The 16,608-nt window shown below is 41.5% G+C and overlaps 1 protein-coding gene across 2 annotated transcripts in view; it reads left to right on the top strand.

The window, feature by feature from the left end:
• The first annotated feature begins 421 nt into the window (after positions 1–421).
• Positions 422–16,608, top strand: part of itprid1 (ITPR interacting domain containing 1) — a 163,385-nt gene continuing 147,198 nt past the window's right edge. Inside the window, exons 1-2 of one of the 2 annotated variants that reach the window (XM_063034430.1) lie at positions 422–489; positions 9,472–9,535. The gene's annotated coding sequence lies outside the window, so the exon portion shown is untranslated. The remainder of the gene's footprint in view (positions 490–9,471; positions 9,536–16,608) is intronic. The other variant, XM_063034350.1, reaches the window with a different exon arrangement.

Below are 16,608 nucleotides of genomic sequence, written 5' to 3'. Positions count from 1 at the left end.
ATGCTCCGTCGAGAGAGAGAGTGAGGGGGAGGAGGGGAGGGAGAGGGAAGGAAAGAGGAAGAAGGAGGGAGAGGGAGAGAGATACTAGTGTAGGTAGGCATCTTGGTTATCATTGTCAAGGTAGGCCAAAGGCTCCTTTGCCATACTGTTCAACTTTGTAACTGTCAATCTATAAATGAAAGCTCCCGTTGAAAGGAAGGATGAAGTGCTGAAGGTACAGTATATGAATCCTATCAGCATAACTTGATGATGTAAAATGCATTGGAAAAGTTGTCAAACACTTTGCAGCGATGCTCCTTTAAAATGAGTTTTTTGAATTTATCTCCAATCGTGGGCTGGGCTACTGTAATATCCAATAGAATTTGTGAACCCAATCAAGCTCAGGAAAAGCAGGAAGAAGCTCAGTTAATTCTTTCTAAGCCATTCACCAGCTGTGAAAGGTAGTAGGCAATCTTTTGACAGATTTGCTGCCTTACTTTACTGTACCAGGTAAGCTCAATATCACTGCATTGTTTTCAAAAAGCACTGTTGGTTGCAGCAGAGTAACTGCCTTTAGACTAAGAAATCGGATTAGTTTTAAAATTCTACTTTTATGTGTATATTTTTAAAATCCTGTTGGAGGAGGGTGTAATGATTGTTGCCGTGATAAACTGGACTTTGAAAACTTGCACTTGTTCCTCAATCACACTTTATTTACTTGATCACAAGCAGAATGTAACTTGTGCCAATTTATCAAGTAAATGGAACAAACGGCGATGCAGTTGCTGGCTTGCAAAAATTGTTGAAAACAGTAAGCAAATTTAAAAGCTGATGGGTATTTTCATAAGCTACTAATATTTTTCTTTTGATGAGTTTAAAAGGTAGTTTTTAGCTCAAGAAAGGCAACTCAAAATTAAATAAAATGCTGTAAATACTCAGCAGATCAAAGGGCATTTGTGGAGAGAGAAACATTTCAAGTAGCTGCTTCTTTGCAATTTAGTGCTGACTGAAGGTGAAAGGTTATTTATTATATCTGGCAGAATTGTATCTTAAATATTGTTTGATTCTTAACTTTTCCCAATACTAATAGAAACATAGACATAGAAACATAGAAAATAGGTGCAGGAGTAGGCCATTCAGCCCTTCGAGCCTGCACCGCCATTTATTATGATCATGGCTGATCATCCAACTCAGAACCCTGCACCAGCCTTCCCTCCATACCCCCTGATCCCCGTAGCCACAAGGGCCATATCTAACTCCCTCTTAAATATAGCCAATGAACTGGCCTCAGCTGTTTAAGAGGACACAGACCTAAAGGATTAGCTCAGTTTCCCTTTCCTCAGAGACTGCCTAATCTGCTGAGTATTTCCAATATTTTCTGCACATTTCAGATTTCTAGATCTGGAATTTTTAACATTTTTCAAAAATAAATTATAAACGATCAGAGGTCTTATGCAAAACAATGCAGAATGATTCACTATAAAGAATGTGGTATGTTTAGTCATAATTTCCATTCCCTCCATTTAAATTTGCTTCCCTATTTTGGAATATTTACATGTTGCAACTTAATGAGATAATATTTCAAGATATCTCAGAGGTTCTGGTCTCTTGCAAAACATTACACACGAAATGTTTCATGAACTGAGCAGGTCAGGTAACATCTATAGATAAACAGTCGATTTCTCGGGCTGAGATCCTACTTTTGGACACATTGATGACTTGAACAGGAAACTTATCATTCTTGAATCCATATTTCTACATAGTTGCCCACGGGTCTTCAAAGCAATAGAATGGCATAATTCAACATCACATTCTTGGCTAAACAAACAAATAATAGTGATATAATATTTCTATTAATCCCTTAACCAAGTGCAATCTTTTGAAATAAGGAATGTTACAATAGTTTACAATTTGTATCTTAAAGTAGAATTTAACAATTTATTTATAATATTTAACAGACACAAAAATATAGGAGCTAACACACTGGTTTGGATTATTTGACTGGTTTTCATTAAGTGTTACTAGTCATGAGTTAGTTACTGCTGGTTACAGCGCTGGCACTTAGGTCAACAAGAGGACCACAACCTTGTCACAGGGTTTGGAGGCTTGTGTGCCTCAATGACCCAGAGAGCTATGTTGGCTGGAGTCAGGGCCTTGCGCTTTGACTCTTGGTACGGTCACCCATGCCAAACAGGTCAAAGGAGAGAGGTCAGACTAAGAGTGGCTCATTCGGGGGTTCAGATCAGGGCCAACACCTGACTGGTCAAAAAAAAGCAGCTATGAAAACCCTTATTAGTCATTGATGCTAGTTCTACCTGTATGGTCAAACACTCTCATTTTCGATGCAATTTTATTTTCATATCTCGAAGCAAGAGGCATTCAATACACTCATTTTTTCAGGCAATTTAATTTGTACAACGTAGGGAATTCTACCAGACAAGTTGGTCTGTGACTGTAAGAAGGAAATGATTATAGTTGTCAAATTGAAAGGTATAGAATTAACAGGGGAACTAATGCAACAGCAAAAAGAGAGTTCTGTAAAATCTCCGAAGTGATCTTAAAAACCTTCCAACATTTTTGCTGCTCCAGTCCACAACAGGTAGTTTTTTACTTGCCGGATCCTTGATGTATGAACATCTTGTTGGCTTTGGGTCTGCACTCACTGATTTTAGAAGAATGAGGAGGTATCTCATTGAAATCTATCAAATATTGAATAGAGTGGATGTGGAGAGGATGTTTCCTATGATGGGGGAGTCTAAGACCAGAGGACACAGCCTCAGAATAGAGCGATGTCCTTTTAGAACGGTAGACGAGGAGGAAGCCAGGGAGTGGTGAATCTGTGGAATCTATTGCCACAGGCGGCTGTGGCAGCATTAAGGTAGAGGCTGATAGTTTCTTGATTAGTCAAGGCATGAAGGGATATAGGGAGAAGGTGGGAGATTGGAGCTGAGAGGGAAAATGGATCAGCCATGATGAAAAGGCTGAGCAGATGGAGCAAATGGCCTAATTCTGCTCCTATATCTTATGGTCTTATGGTAGTTGTTGGCCTTCAGCTGCAGGGTTTACCAAGCCCTAGAAAGTGAGCAAACAGTTATGAATTTAGACTTCTGGTAGAACTTATGGTGCACAATTTCATTATTTAACTTAGATAACTGATCCTGCTCTCAAGACTTTCTCTCAACTTAACAAAATCAAAATCAAGGTAATACTTTTAGTTGGGTTCTCATGTTAAGGTGGTTAAGGCAGTTCCTAAGAACTTTCTACAGGGGTACAATTGAGAGCATCCTGATTGGCTGCATCACTGCCTGGTATGGGAACTGTACCTCCCTTAATCGCAGGACTGCAGAGAGTGGTGTGGACAGCCCAGCGCATCTGTGGATGTGAACTTCCCACGATTCAGGACATTTACAAAGACAAGTGCATAAAAAGGACCCAAAGGATCATTGGGGGCCCGAGTCACCCCAACCACAAACTGTTCCAGCTACTACAATCCGGGAAATGGTACCATAGCATAAAAGCCAGGACCAACGGGCTCCGGGACAGTTTCTTCCACCAGACCATCGGACTGATTAATTCATGCTGACACAAGTGTATTTCTATGTTGTATTGATTGTACTGTTGTACATACCATTTATTACAAATTACTATAAATTGCACATTGCAGATTTAGCCAGAGATGTAACGTAAAGATTTTTACTCCTCATGTACATGAAGGGTGTAAGTAATAAAGTCAATTCAATTCATACTCCCTCTCTTATAACTCTGTAACCCTCCAGCTTTCAGCCCCTCTTTCACATATTTACCAAAAACAACCTTCATTTGTCCTATGTCTCCTTACAACACTTATCCTAATCCAAGTAAACATCTTACAACATCCTAGTAATTCTATGCTGCACCCTCTCCAAAGCCTTGTTGCAGTTGTATGACATAGTAGTGAAGCCTAATTTGCAGTATTGTGAGCAGCTTTGGTCAGCTGCAGAAAAGATATAAATAAGGTTGAAAGAGTACTAAGAAAATTTACAAAGATGTTGCCAGATGGGAGGGCCTGTGTTATAAGGAAATGTTGAATAGGTTAGGACTTTATTCCTTGGAACATAGAAGATTGATGGGAAATTTGATAGTGGAATACACAATTATGAAGGGTATAGATAGAGTAAATGTATGCAGGCTTTCCCACTGGGGTTGTGTGGGACTACAACTAGAGGTCTTGTGTAAGGGTGAAAGGTGAAAAGTTTAAAGGAAACATGAGGGGAATCTTCTTCACTCAGTGAGTTGTGAGAGTGTAGAAGGAGCTGCAAGTGCAAATGGTGCATCCAAACACGATGTCAATGTTTAAGAGAAGTTTGGATAGATACACGGATGGTAGGGGTATAGAGGGCTGTGGTTCCAGTGCCAGCTGACGGGAGTAAGGCATTTAAATGGTTCAGCACAGGCTGGATGAGCTGACAGGCCTGTTTCTGTGCTGTACTTCCCTATGACTCTATGAGTATATCATTCCTCCAATGGGCATTGAGAGTTGAATTCAATGCACCAGAGTTTTATAAAGCTGCAACTTAACATTTTAACTCTTGGGCTCAATGCCTTGACTTGCCACAAACTCTATGTACACCCTGCCAGCTAGTGTGGTCATTTGCAGGGAGTTATGGATTTGGGCTCCAAGATCCTTCTATAATTGTTTTTCGGTTTTGGTCACCCTGCTGTAGGAAAGATCTTATTAAACAGGAAAGAATGCAGAAAATATATTGCCAGGACTCAAGAGATTGAGTTATGGGGATAGGTTGGACATTGTGCAAATATATCTGTAACCCTGAAGTCTTCATGAATTTATAACTTTTGTAAAATGTAATGTGACAAAATAGAACCTGTCGATCCCAGAGTGCTTCGCTGGTTTGGATGGAGGATTACAAGAAATATATGTATGAGTGTTTTATTGTGTTTATGGCAGGGTTGCTTTGACAACAAAGAAAACAAGTTGTCAAGAGGGGAAGAAGCCTCAAAAGATAAATGGACTGATTAAAGACAAATGTGATGGATACAGATAAGGAAGGAATGCAATTATGGGCTGGAACGACCTCAAGGACATGAAGTTGATGAATTACTGGATTCTGTAAATGTATAAAATGAGTTTGTTTTGAGCTGCAATATTGAAGCTTCCTTCCAATGACTTAACGTATGGAAGTAGACTTCCCCTTGCACGTAATAAATGTGATTAGAGTTTGATCTACTCTGAATTTTTTGTAGTTTGTTGCTGTATATTAGAATACCTCACTGAATGGTACATGCCAACAGGCTTAGGACTTCCTTCCCTGGAGCACAGGAGATTGAGGGGCAATCTTATAGAGGTGTGTAATATCATTACTGGAATTAATAGGGTAAATGCAGTCAATGTTCTTCCCAGGGGTGGAGAATCAAGAACTAGGAGGCATAGGTTAAAGGTGAAAGGGGAAAGATTTAATAGGAACTTGAGAGGTAACATTTTCATATAGAGGGTGGTACTATAGGGAATGAGCAACCAGAAGTGCTGCCTCTATACCTACAACTGTATGGCTATGCATACTGTCGTTCAAACTCTTTGATGACACCACTGTTGTTAGCAGAGTCACGCACGGATGGTGACCAGGAAACGTAGGGGAGCGAGGTGGGTCAGCTGGTTGAGTGCTATTGTAATAACAACGTTGCATTCAAAGTCAGCAAAACCGAAGAACCGATTGTGGACTTTAGGAAGGGAATGTCAAGTGAACACACATCAGTCCTTGTTGAATGGTCTGTGGTGAAAAGTGTGAGTAGCTCAAAGTTCCTGGGTATAAACATCTCACAAGACCTACCTTGGGCCGTAAGGAATCCTTTTGAGATTTGTCGTGTGATCTAAGTTCCTGGCAATCTTCTTACAGATGCATCCAGTCCCATCATGGGTACAGCTCTCCCTACTGTTGAGGACATCTGCAAATGACAATATCCATTACTAAGGAACTCCATCGTATAACCATATAACCATATAACAATTACAGCATGGAAACAGGCTATCTCGGCCCTTCTAGTCCTTGCCGAACTCTTACTCTCACAAATCATCTGGGACAAGCCCTATGCTCATTACTACCAAAAGGCAAGAGGTACAGGAGCTTGAAGAACTACACAGCACCGTGCAACAACAGCTTCTTCTCCAGTGCCATCAGGTTTTAGAACTGATCTGAAAATCCCTAATTCTACTTCAAATAGTACTTCCCTCAACTTGCACTAATGTCTTTATGTTATTTTTGTTTCTGTAAGTGTATGTAATGTACTGTGCTTTGCTGCAAAAAGTCAAATTTCACGTCATTTATATCCTGGTTATGTATCCCCATGACAATAAACTTGAACTTATCTGAATTTAACTAAGTTTGTGACTGCATTTATTGTTGTGCAGTGTGAAGAATTTTTTTTTTGCACCTAGTAACTTTTCCTTTAAATGTCAGTACTGATAGCAGTTTGTTCCTGTTTACCACCCTCCAGCAGGTCCTTTTCACCATTAACAATTATGAAAGCATGAAGCTATGGATTTTGGAAGGAAAAATGAATGGTAATCTAGCTACTTTTAAGTGGAGCATGATGACATAAAATTTCTTCACAAAAATAGTTCGGAGTAGCAAGAGTTAATCTGAAATTGCATAAGTTCCGTGGATTTCAGAGCAAAGAATTGATAAGTGGTTTTGGAAAGCCATTATAAATAATTAGCTATCAAATAAGATTGTGTTTCCTTCTGGTCTTACTAAAAGCACAGCGAGACTTGGAAAACAAGCCCCAGAAATGTGTTTAAGTGATGGCTATTTAATTTTGTGTTGCACTAGAAAAACTGAGATACTTCAAAGTATATGTTTGAAATTAAGGTGTTTAATAGAGGAATTTCATCTTATCTGGAAGCATCTATGCAGTATCTGAGGAACTGTAACAACTTTCATATTGCTACCCAAGTAGGGAGAGTTATCAAGATGAGCAATAATTGCATTGTATTGAACATACTTGCATTTGAAATAATAAAGCTCTGTTCTGGTTTTAAAAGCTTTTTTCATATTTAATTATTCATTGTGTATTCAGAGGCACTAAAAATAGCTTTGTGCAGGGCCAGGTGAAAATAAGTGTTCCTGAATGTAAACCACAAAGAAAAACATTGAGCAAGAAGGGCTTGGAGCAGAAATGTAGCAAACTTGCAGTTGAGCATCCAGTATCTGCTAAAATAAATTTATTTATAGTACATGTGATCCCAATTTTGGCTCGTTTTTGTCTTTGAGTTTCTTGGTTCTCACCTGCCTGAGTCTGTAAGCTGTAATGTTGAGTTTTTTGAATGGAGAAAGTATGAAACAAGCAATATGCACTAGAATTTCACAAGCTGAAACCAAGCCATCTACATTTTGCATGTGTAAATATTTCAATAACATTATTGCTTGGTGTCACATTTCCTTGAGAATGAGGTCATACTAATAAAAGATAAAGTAACACTCCCAGCGAACTATTGAAGATTGGTGTTGTTGAGTGCGACATGGTGACCCTATGGATAGTGTAGGGTTTTTTGTGGCAAGATATGCAAGTAGATTGCCAGGACTTTCTTCTGTGCAGATACTGCTGCTATCCAGGTTGGAGATTACAGTACCCTTTAACCTTTTTCAAATGATTAAAACATTTTCTCAGCCTTTAATTATGTTTGCCTTTAGATTGGACTACTTCTTCTTGGCAGTCCCTCTGTTTCATTCAGATGCAGTTGAATACCTCAGATTATGGAGTCCAGAGTCATAGAAAAGTACAGAGCACAAAAAGGCTCTTCAGCTCATCTGGTCCATGCCGAACCATTTAAGCTGCCTATGCCCGTCAACCTGCACTGGGACCATAGCCCTCCAAACTTCTCTTAAACATTGAAGGCACACTTGTGCTGCCAGTTCGTTCCACTCTCCCATGACCCTTTGAGTGAAGAAGCTTCTCCTCATGTTCCCTTAAATTTTTCATCTTTTATCCTTAATCCATGACCTCTAATAGTAGTCCCACCCAACCCCAGTGGAAAAAGCCTGCTTGCATTTACCCTATCTATACCCTTCTTATGTCTTATGAAGGCCAATGCGCCAAACCTTACTTTAAGATCATATCTACCTGTGACACCACTTTCAATCCCCAAATCCCTTTGTTCTACCACACTCCTCAATGCCCTACCGTTCACTGTATAAGACTTTCCTGGTTGGTCCTATAGAAGTGCAAGATCTTGAACTTGTTGGCGTTAAATTCCATCTGCCAGTTTTCAGCTCATTTTTCCAGCTGGTCCAAATCCCTCTGCAAGCCATGATAGTCTTCTTTGCTGTCCACTACAGCCCCAGTCTTGGTGTCATCAGCAAATCTGCAGATCTAATTAACCACATTTATCATCCAGATCATTGATATAGGTGACAAACAGCAATGGACCCAGCACCAATCCCTGTGGCAGTTGACTAGTCACAGGCCTCCAGCCATTCTTCTTATGGCATTCTCAGTTCTTTTTACATTTCTGTGAGGTTACTTGTTATGTTTTGCGTGCTTTTAAAAGTGCTATATAAATACAAATTTGTGTTTTTTTAATTAATGACATGTATGTAATATCAGTTTTGGATAAACAGCACAGATTCTGAATTTCTTGTGTCTCACCTGCCCACGTCAGTACACTGTAATGTACCTAGTTAGGAAAGAATGCATGCATACATTACAATTATCCATCGGAAGCACAGAGATGTACCTAGAGATATCAGGTTCATTCTTGACGACCTCGGGTGCTGTTAGCGTGGAGTCTGCGCATTGTTCCCCTGACCCAGTCCAGAAGAAGATTCTTGACCCAAGGTATCGACTGTGCCTCACTCTTCCACCCATAGAAGCTGCCTGACCTGCTGAGTTCCTCCAGCAGTTTGTGTGTTGCTCCAGATTCCAGCATCTGCAGTCTCTTTTATCTCCCCTGTGACCATAAGGGTTTACTTCAGCTTCCGCCCCCCTCCCCACATCCCAGAGATGCGGGGGTTGCTCGGTTGATAGGCCACTGTAGGTAGGCCCTGTAGGTGAATACAGAATCCGGGGATGTGGGCAGAAGATGAAAAGGGACTGATGTAGGACTTGTGTAGATGGATGGGTGATGGTTGGTGCAGATGCAGTGTGCTGAAGGCTGTGTTTCCATGCTGAATGTCCATATTCAGGAGTTTAGCTGATGAAGTTGTTACTTCCTGTAAGATGGTGGCATGCCTGGTACTTACTCTTGCAGAAAAGTGGCTCTCTGACAGCATCAATCTTCAGGCCATGCCTCTCAGAGACTTGTGTGGATATTACTTTGTGATTGTACGTGCTATTGTAACTATATGTGCTGTGTCTGACTGTAGATACTGGGTTTTGCACATTGTAACTATACGTGCTGTGTCTGACTGTAGATACTGGGTTTTGCACATTGGCCCGGAAGGATGATGCTTCCTTTAGCTGAATGACCATAAACTTAAATATTTCACCCTTATCTTTTAGGTTCTGCATCCATTTGCATGGAGAAGAGGATATTCACATGTGGTCAAACCATTGCATGACTCAGGTGCATCTCTAGAAATTAATGTTAGCAGGATCAGTTGTCCAGGGGGTCTAATATTATAAATGTGCAAGAAATAAAGTCAGCTGATTCTCCCTATAATTGTCTAGATTGGCCTTTGAACAAACTGAATGGAAGCTGGAGAATGATGGTGGATTATTGTCAGTAAATTGAACACATCCCTCTGCTAACATGCTAGATATTGTGACTTTGATTGACAGAATTTCTCGGGAGGGAAATGATGATGTGCAGTTTTGGACTTGGCAAATGCATTTTTTTGCATTCTTACTAAATCGAATTTCACGGGTCAATTTGCTGTCATGTTGGAAGGATGTTAGGATACCTTTCAGAGGTTACCTCAAGAGCATTTATGTTGTCCTATCCTATGTCATAATTTAACAGAGTGCAATTCTGTTGTTGCAGGGATATAGTGAGAAATAGTCAGTAAAGTTTCACATGAGATTATTAAACAATTGAAGAACACGGTGTGGGAAATTAAACTAATGAAAACACAAAGGCCAATCACGAATGTAGTACTTTTGAAACCTCTAGGAGGAGAAAGGGGTACAGTTATGGGACAGCCCACAGCCAAGGTATAGGCATGAAGGTTTGTAATCCAGTTAGATTTCTGGGTATGACACATTTCCCACTTGATGATAATGCTAGAGCTGATAGTTAACAAGGAGAAAATGTCTTTAGAATGAGGATCTGAACAACAGGCCTACGAAGCTGCTGAAGAAGCATTTCTGACTACCTTTAGCCTAAAGGAAGCCTATCTATGTATTGGATCCTCAGGTAATGAACAGCATGGTGGTGTAGCAGTTAGGCTTACTGCATCAGCCATCCAGGTTCAATTCTCACCGCTGTTTGTACATTCTCTCTGCTACAGCATGGCTTTCCCCCAGATGCTCCGGTTTCACACCACATTACAAAAATGCATGGCTTATTAAGTTGTGGGCACGCTGTGTTGGCACCAGAAGCATGGTGACACCTGCAGGCTGCCCCAGTACATCCCAGCACCATAGTAGCATAGCAGTTAGTGTGATGGTATTACTGCTCGGGGCGTTCTGGAGTTCAGAGTTCAATTCTGGCGCCAATCTAAGGAGTCACTGTACGTCCTCCCCATGAAATGTGAGGGTTTTGCCCAGGTGCTCCAGTTTTCTCCCACAGTCCAAAGATGTACTGGGTAGGCTAATTGTAATTTGTCCCATGATTAGGTTAGGGTTAATTGGGGTTGAGGACTTGCTGGGGTGGCGTGGCTTGAGGGGCTCAAAGGACCCCCTCTGCACTGTATAACAAAATAAATATAACAAATCAACCAATCCTCAGACTATGTTGATCGTTGTTGAAAACAGTTACTAGCTTGTTATGGCGCATTGGTGGAGACGAAAGCTATGGTGGACCCATATATTGATCTATCTATTAAATTTGATGAGACTTGGAGACCATTTATTCAATATTTCCACATGATGCAATTTGACCCTTTCCAAATCTATTTTGTGATTTCAATATATGGGGAGAGGAGCGGAAGCGGCAAAACTATTGGTTCTATCTGAGGTATCAGAATAGCCCTTCCTTTTTCTTTTTCTTTTCCTTAGTTTTCTTTTAGTTTGGGTAGATTAGTTATTTTTTCTAATGGGATATATTTTTTTTCTCTTTTTCTGTATTTTTATGATATTTTTGTATTTTTATGTGCACTTTTTATATATTCTATTGCTAATTTGTGAGATTTTGGGAGGTTTACTAATTATGTGCTACTTGACTGTAAACTTGTATAACATAATTATTATTAATTAATACAATCCCAATCACTCTGTACTTATTTTTTGTAATGTATATGATGTTGAAATTAATAAAAAGATTGAAAAAGAAAAGAAAAGCTATGGTGGAGGAATAGTAATACTTTGCCAACTATTTCAATTATGATTTGGATACACGTGAATAGTACCAATGATAAAATTTGTCATGCTTGGCAAAGTTCTGTAATAAAATAGAAATGGTATATTGCTGCTAGAGTGATGAAAGACTGCAAAGTTGGACACTTCTGCCATGCAGAAGCACTGTGTCAAAACAATTATCCTAATCTCTGCTCTTTTCGGGACCACCATTTGGCAGAGCAGAAACATCAGAATTAGGTTTAATATCACTAGCACGTCATGAAATAGTTGTCTTTGCAGCAGCAGTACAATGCAATATATTACATAATAATAGAACAAAGGTGTGAATTACAGTAAATATATATATAATTCATTTAAATAAGTAGTGTACAAATATAAATAAAAATAAGTGAGGTAGTGCTAATGGGTTTAATATCCATTCAGAAATCGGATGGCAGAGGGGAAGAAGCTGTCCCTGAATTGTTGTGTGTGTGCTTTCAGGTTTCTGTACTTCCATTCTGATGGTAGCAAAGAGAAGCGGGCATGACCTGGGTGGTGGGGGGGCTTAATGATGGATTTCGCCTTTTTGAGCCATTGCCCCTTGAAGATGTCTTGGATACTGTGGAGGCTAGTGCCCATGATGGAGCTGACTAAGTTTACAACACTCTGCAGCTTATTTTGATCATGTGCAGTAGCTACCCCACCTCCCCCACCATAGCAGACAGTGATACAGCCAGTTAAAATGCTCTCCACAGTACGTCTGTAGAAATTTGCGAGTGTCTTTGGTGACATACCAAAACATCTCAAACTCCTAATGAAATATAGCCGCTGTCATGTCTTCTTCGTAGTTGCATCAATATGTTGGGTCCAGAATAGATCTTCAGAGATCTATCACCCAGGAACTTGAAGTTGCTCACTCTTTCCACTTCTGATCCCTCTATGAGGACTGGCGTGTGTTTCCTTGTCTTACTGTTCCTGAAGTCCGCAATCAGTTCTTTGATCTTATCGACGTCGAGTTGTTGCCATTTGATTTATGGATGGATCTGCCAGAGAGGTTAGGGAGAAACATGCTGGGAAAATCACAGCTTTCAACCCTTTGTCCAAGACTATTTTAACTGGTATTATGAATGGACATTCCAATAAAAATGCTGAACTGATTGCTGTGGCACTGGTGCATGCCAAGCTCTGAAGTGGAAAGATGTTGCAGCAAGAAATACATGAGTTTCTGGGCCAAGGCATTTGGACTAGGAATATGGACAATCCAACAGAAGGATAATAACAGTGGGATGCTTGGAAAGCTACTATAGAGACAGAATCTTGGGCAAAAGATAAGAACTGTCCCAAAAATCACAAATTGCAGTATATCTTGATGATGCTCAGGCAAAAGAAGATGATTTAACTCATTAGTGTGGCCAATGTGTTGATCAAATTGTGCAAATTTTAGAAGTAGGTAATAGAGGAAATAGATAGTGTTAATGCAAACAGACATTTTCCAGTGAGGTTGTGTGAGACTTGAACTAAATGCCATGGGTTAAGTATTTAAGGTGAAATATTTAAGGAAACCTTAGAGAAACTTCATCACTCAGAGGGTAGTGCGAATGTGGAACAAGTTGCCTAAGAAGGAGAGGGATGTGGTTTGATTTCAACATTTAAGAGAAGTTTGGATAAGTAGATGGATGGGGAGGGTTTGGAGGGCTAGAGTCTGGTTGATGGGACTAGGAAGAATAACAGCTTGATGGGCCAAAGGACCTGTTTCTGTGCTGTAATGCTCTATCAGTCTGACTCTCTCAAATGATAGAGGAATATCCTCTCTATAGAAGGCAACTATTCCTAAAGAGGCTTAGTCTTGCTCAGGTACGGCAAATGGATTATGTACATAGGCATCCGTTACTCTCATGAGACCATGGATTTGTGCCTTGGAAGTTTTCCAGGGTGCAGGCCTGGGCAAGGTTGTATGGAAGACTGGCAGTTGCCCATGCTGCAAGTCTCCCCTCTCCACGCCACCAATGTTGTCTAAGGGAAGGGCATTAGGACCCATACAGCTTGGCACCAGTGTCGTCGCAGAGCAGTGTGTGATTAAGTGCCTTGCTCAAGGACACACACACTGCCTCAGACAAGGCTCGAACTAGCGACCTTCAAATCACTAGACGAACGCCTTAACCACTTGGCCACACGCCAACAGGATTATGTATAACCTTTTTACAAAAGAGTTATCAACACCTACAAGTCCTCCCCAGATTACAAACTCGTGACTTATAGACATCCCATATATATGAATAAGCCCTTGTGACACTGACAGGATAGATGTGGATGGATTTACCAGCTATTGTGTGCATACAGGTGTCTTCCACTGGGTGGGAATGGGGTATTTCTGTGGGTCTTCTTTCCCTACCCCCACACATGGCCCACAATGGAACTGCAACAATCAAGGGCTGGGTCAAACCACGCAGAGTGGGTAGTACTAAGGAGACACAACTGCTCACTGACAGAGTCAGCGAGGCTGACTAGTGACTGCCTTTCACATGCATGGCCACTTACCCACCACAGACGTTTCTGTGATTCTGAATTTCTGAATTCTGAATCAAAGTAAATTTTATTATCAAAGTAAATATATATCACCATATACAATCCTGAGATTCATTTTCTTGTGGGCATACTCAATAATTCCATAGAATAATGACCATAATAGAATTAACGAAAGACTGAAACAAATCAACCAGTGTGCAAAGGACAACAAACTGTCCGAACGCAAAAAGAGAAAAAAAAAAGCAATAATAATAATAATAAATAAATACATAATGAATATCAAACATATGAGACAAGGAATCCTTGTTCCCCTCATGTTCCCCTTAAAAATTTTCACCCTTAACTGATGACCTCTAGTTGTAGTCCCACTCAGTGTAAAAAGACTGCTTGCATTTACCCTATCTATACCCCTCATCATTTTGTATACCTCTATCAAATCTCCTCTCAACCTTCAAGGAATGAAGTCCTAACCTATTCAGTCTTTCCATATAACGCACGTCCTCCAGACCCAGCAACATTCTTGTAAACACGAGGAATTCTGCAGATGCTGGAAATTCAAGCAACACACATCAAAGTTGCTGGTGAACGCAGCAGGCCAGGCAGCATCTCTAGGAAGAGGTACAGTTGACGTTTCGGGCCAAGACCCTTCATCAGGACTAACTGAAGGAAGAGCTAGTAAGAGATTTGAAAGTGGAAAGGGGGAAGGGGAGATCCAAAATGATAGGAGAAGACAGGAGGGGGAGGGATGGAGCCAAGAGCTGGACAGGTGATAGGCAAAAGGGATATGAGAGGATCATGGGGCAGGAGGCCCAGGGAGAAAGAAAAGGGGGAGGGGGGGAAAAACCCAGAGGATGGGCAAGGGGTATAGTCAGAGGGATAGAGGGAGAAAAAGTAGAGAGAGAGAAGGAATGTGTGTATATAAATAAATATCGGATGGGGTACAAGGGGGAAGTGGGGCATTAGCGGAAGTTAGAGAAGTCAATGTTCATGCCATCAGGTTGGAGGCTACCCAGACGGAATATAAGGTATTGTTCCTCCAACCTGAGTGTGGTTTCATCTTTACAGTAGAGGAGGCCGTGGATAGACATATCAGAATGGGAATGGGATGTGGAATTAAAATGTGTGGCCACTGGGAGATCCTGCTTTCTCTGGCGGACAGAGCATAGGTGTTCAGCAAAATGATCTCCCAGTCTGCGTCGGGTCTTGCCAATATATAGAAGGCCACATCGGGAGCACCGGACGCAGTATATCACACCAGCCGACTCACAGGTGAAGTGTTGCCTCACCTGGAAGGATTGTCTGGGACCTTGAAAGTGGTAAGGGAGGAAGTGTAAGGGCATGTGTAGCACTTGTTCCGCTTACACGGATAACTGCCAGGAGGGAGATCAGTGGGGAGGAATGGGGGGGACGAATGGACAAGGGAGTCACGTAGGGAGCGATCCCTGCGGAAAGCAGAGAGAGGGAGGGGAGGAAGATGTGCTTAGTGGTGGGATCCCGTTGGAGGTGGCGGAAGTTACGGAGAATAATATGTTGGACCCGGAGGCTGGTGGGGTGGTAGGTGAGGACCAGGGGAACCCTATTCCTGGTGGGGTGACGGGAGGATGGAGTGAGAGCAGATGTACGTGAAATGGGGGAGATGCATTTGAGAACAGAGTTGATGGTGGAGGAAGGGAAGCCCCGTTCTTTAAAAAAGGAGGACATCTCCCTCGTCCTGGAATGAAAAGCCTCATCCTGAGAGCAGATGCAATGGAGACGGAGGAATTGAGGGAAGGGGATGGCATTTTTGCAAGCGACAGGGTGAGAAGAGGAATAGTCCAGATAGCTGTGAGGGTCAGTAGGCTTATAGTAGACATCAGTAGATAAGCTGTCTCCAGAGATGGAAACAGAAAGATCTAGAAAGGGGAGGGAGGTGTCGGAAATGGACCAGGTAAGCTTGAGGGCAGGGTGAAAGTTGGAGGCAAAGTTAATGAAGTCAACGAGCTCAGCATGCGTGCAGGAAGCAGCGCCAATGCAGTTGTCAATGTAGCGAAGGAAAAGTGGGGGACAGATGCCAGAATAGGTTTGGAACATAGATTGTTTCATGAAGCCAACAAAAAGACAGGCATAGCTAGGACCCATACGGGTGCCCATAGCTACATCTTTAGTTTGGAGGAAGTGGGAGGAGCAAAAGGAGAAATTATTAAGAGTAAGGACTAATTACACTAGACGGAGCAGAGTGGTGGTAGAGGGGAACTGATTAGGTCTGGAATCCAAAAAGAAGTGGAGAGCTCTGAGACCTTCCTGATGGGGGATGGAAGTATATAGGGACTGGACATCCATGGTAAAAATAAAGCGGTGGGGACCAGGGAACTTAAAATCATTGAAAAGTTTAAGAGCGTGAGAAGTGTCACGAAAGTAGGCAAGAAGGGATTGAACAAGGGGGGATAAAACCGTGTTGAGGTATGCAGAAACGAGTTCGGTGGGGCAAGAGCAAGCTGAGACAATAGGTCGGCCAGGACAGGCAGGTTTGTGGATCTTGGGTAGGAGGTAGAAAAGGGAAGTGCCAGGTGTGGGAACTATAAGGTTGGTAGCAGTGGATGGGAGATCCTCTGAGCGGATAAAGTCGGTGATGGTATGGGAGACAATGGCCTGGTGCTCCTTAGTGGGGTCACGATTGAGGGGCAAATAAGAGGAGGT

The sequence above is a fragment of the Mobula hypostoma genome, chromosome 1, assembly GCF_963921235.1.
Source record: "Mobula hypostoma chromosome 1, sMobHyp1.1, whole genome shotgun sequence".
Classification (NCBI taxonomy): Eukaryota; Metazoa; Chordata; class Chondrichthyes; order Myliobatiformes; family Myliobatidae; genus Mobula; species Mobula hypostoma.
Note: the sequence above shows the minus strand (reverse complement) of the source record. Positions and strands in the feature narration are given on the sequence as shown.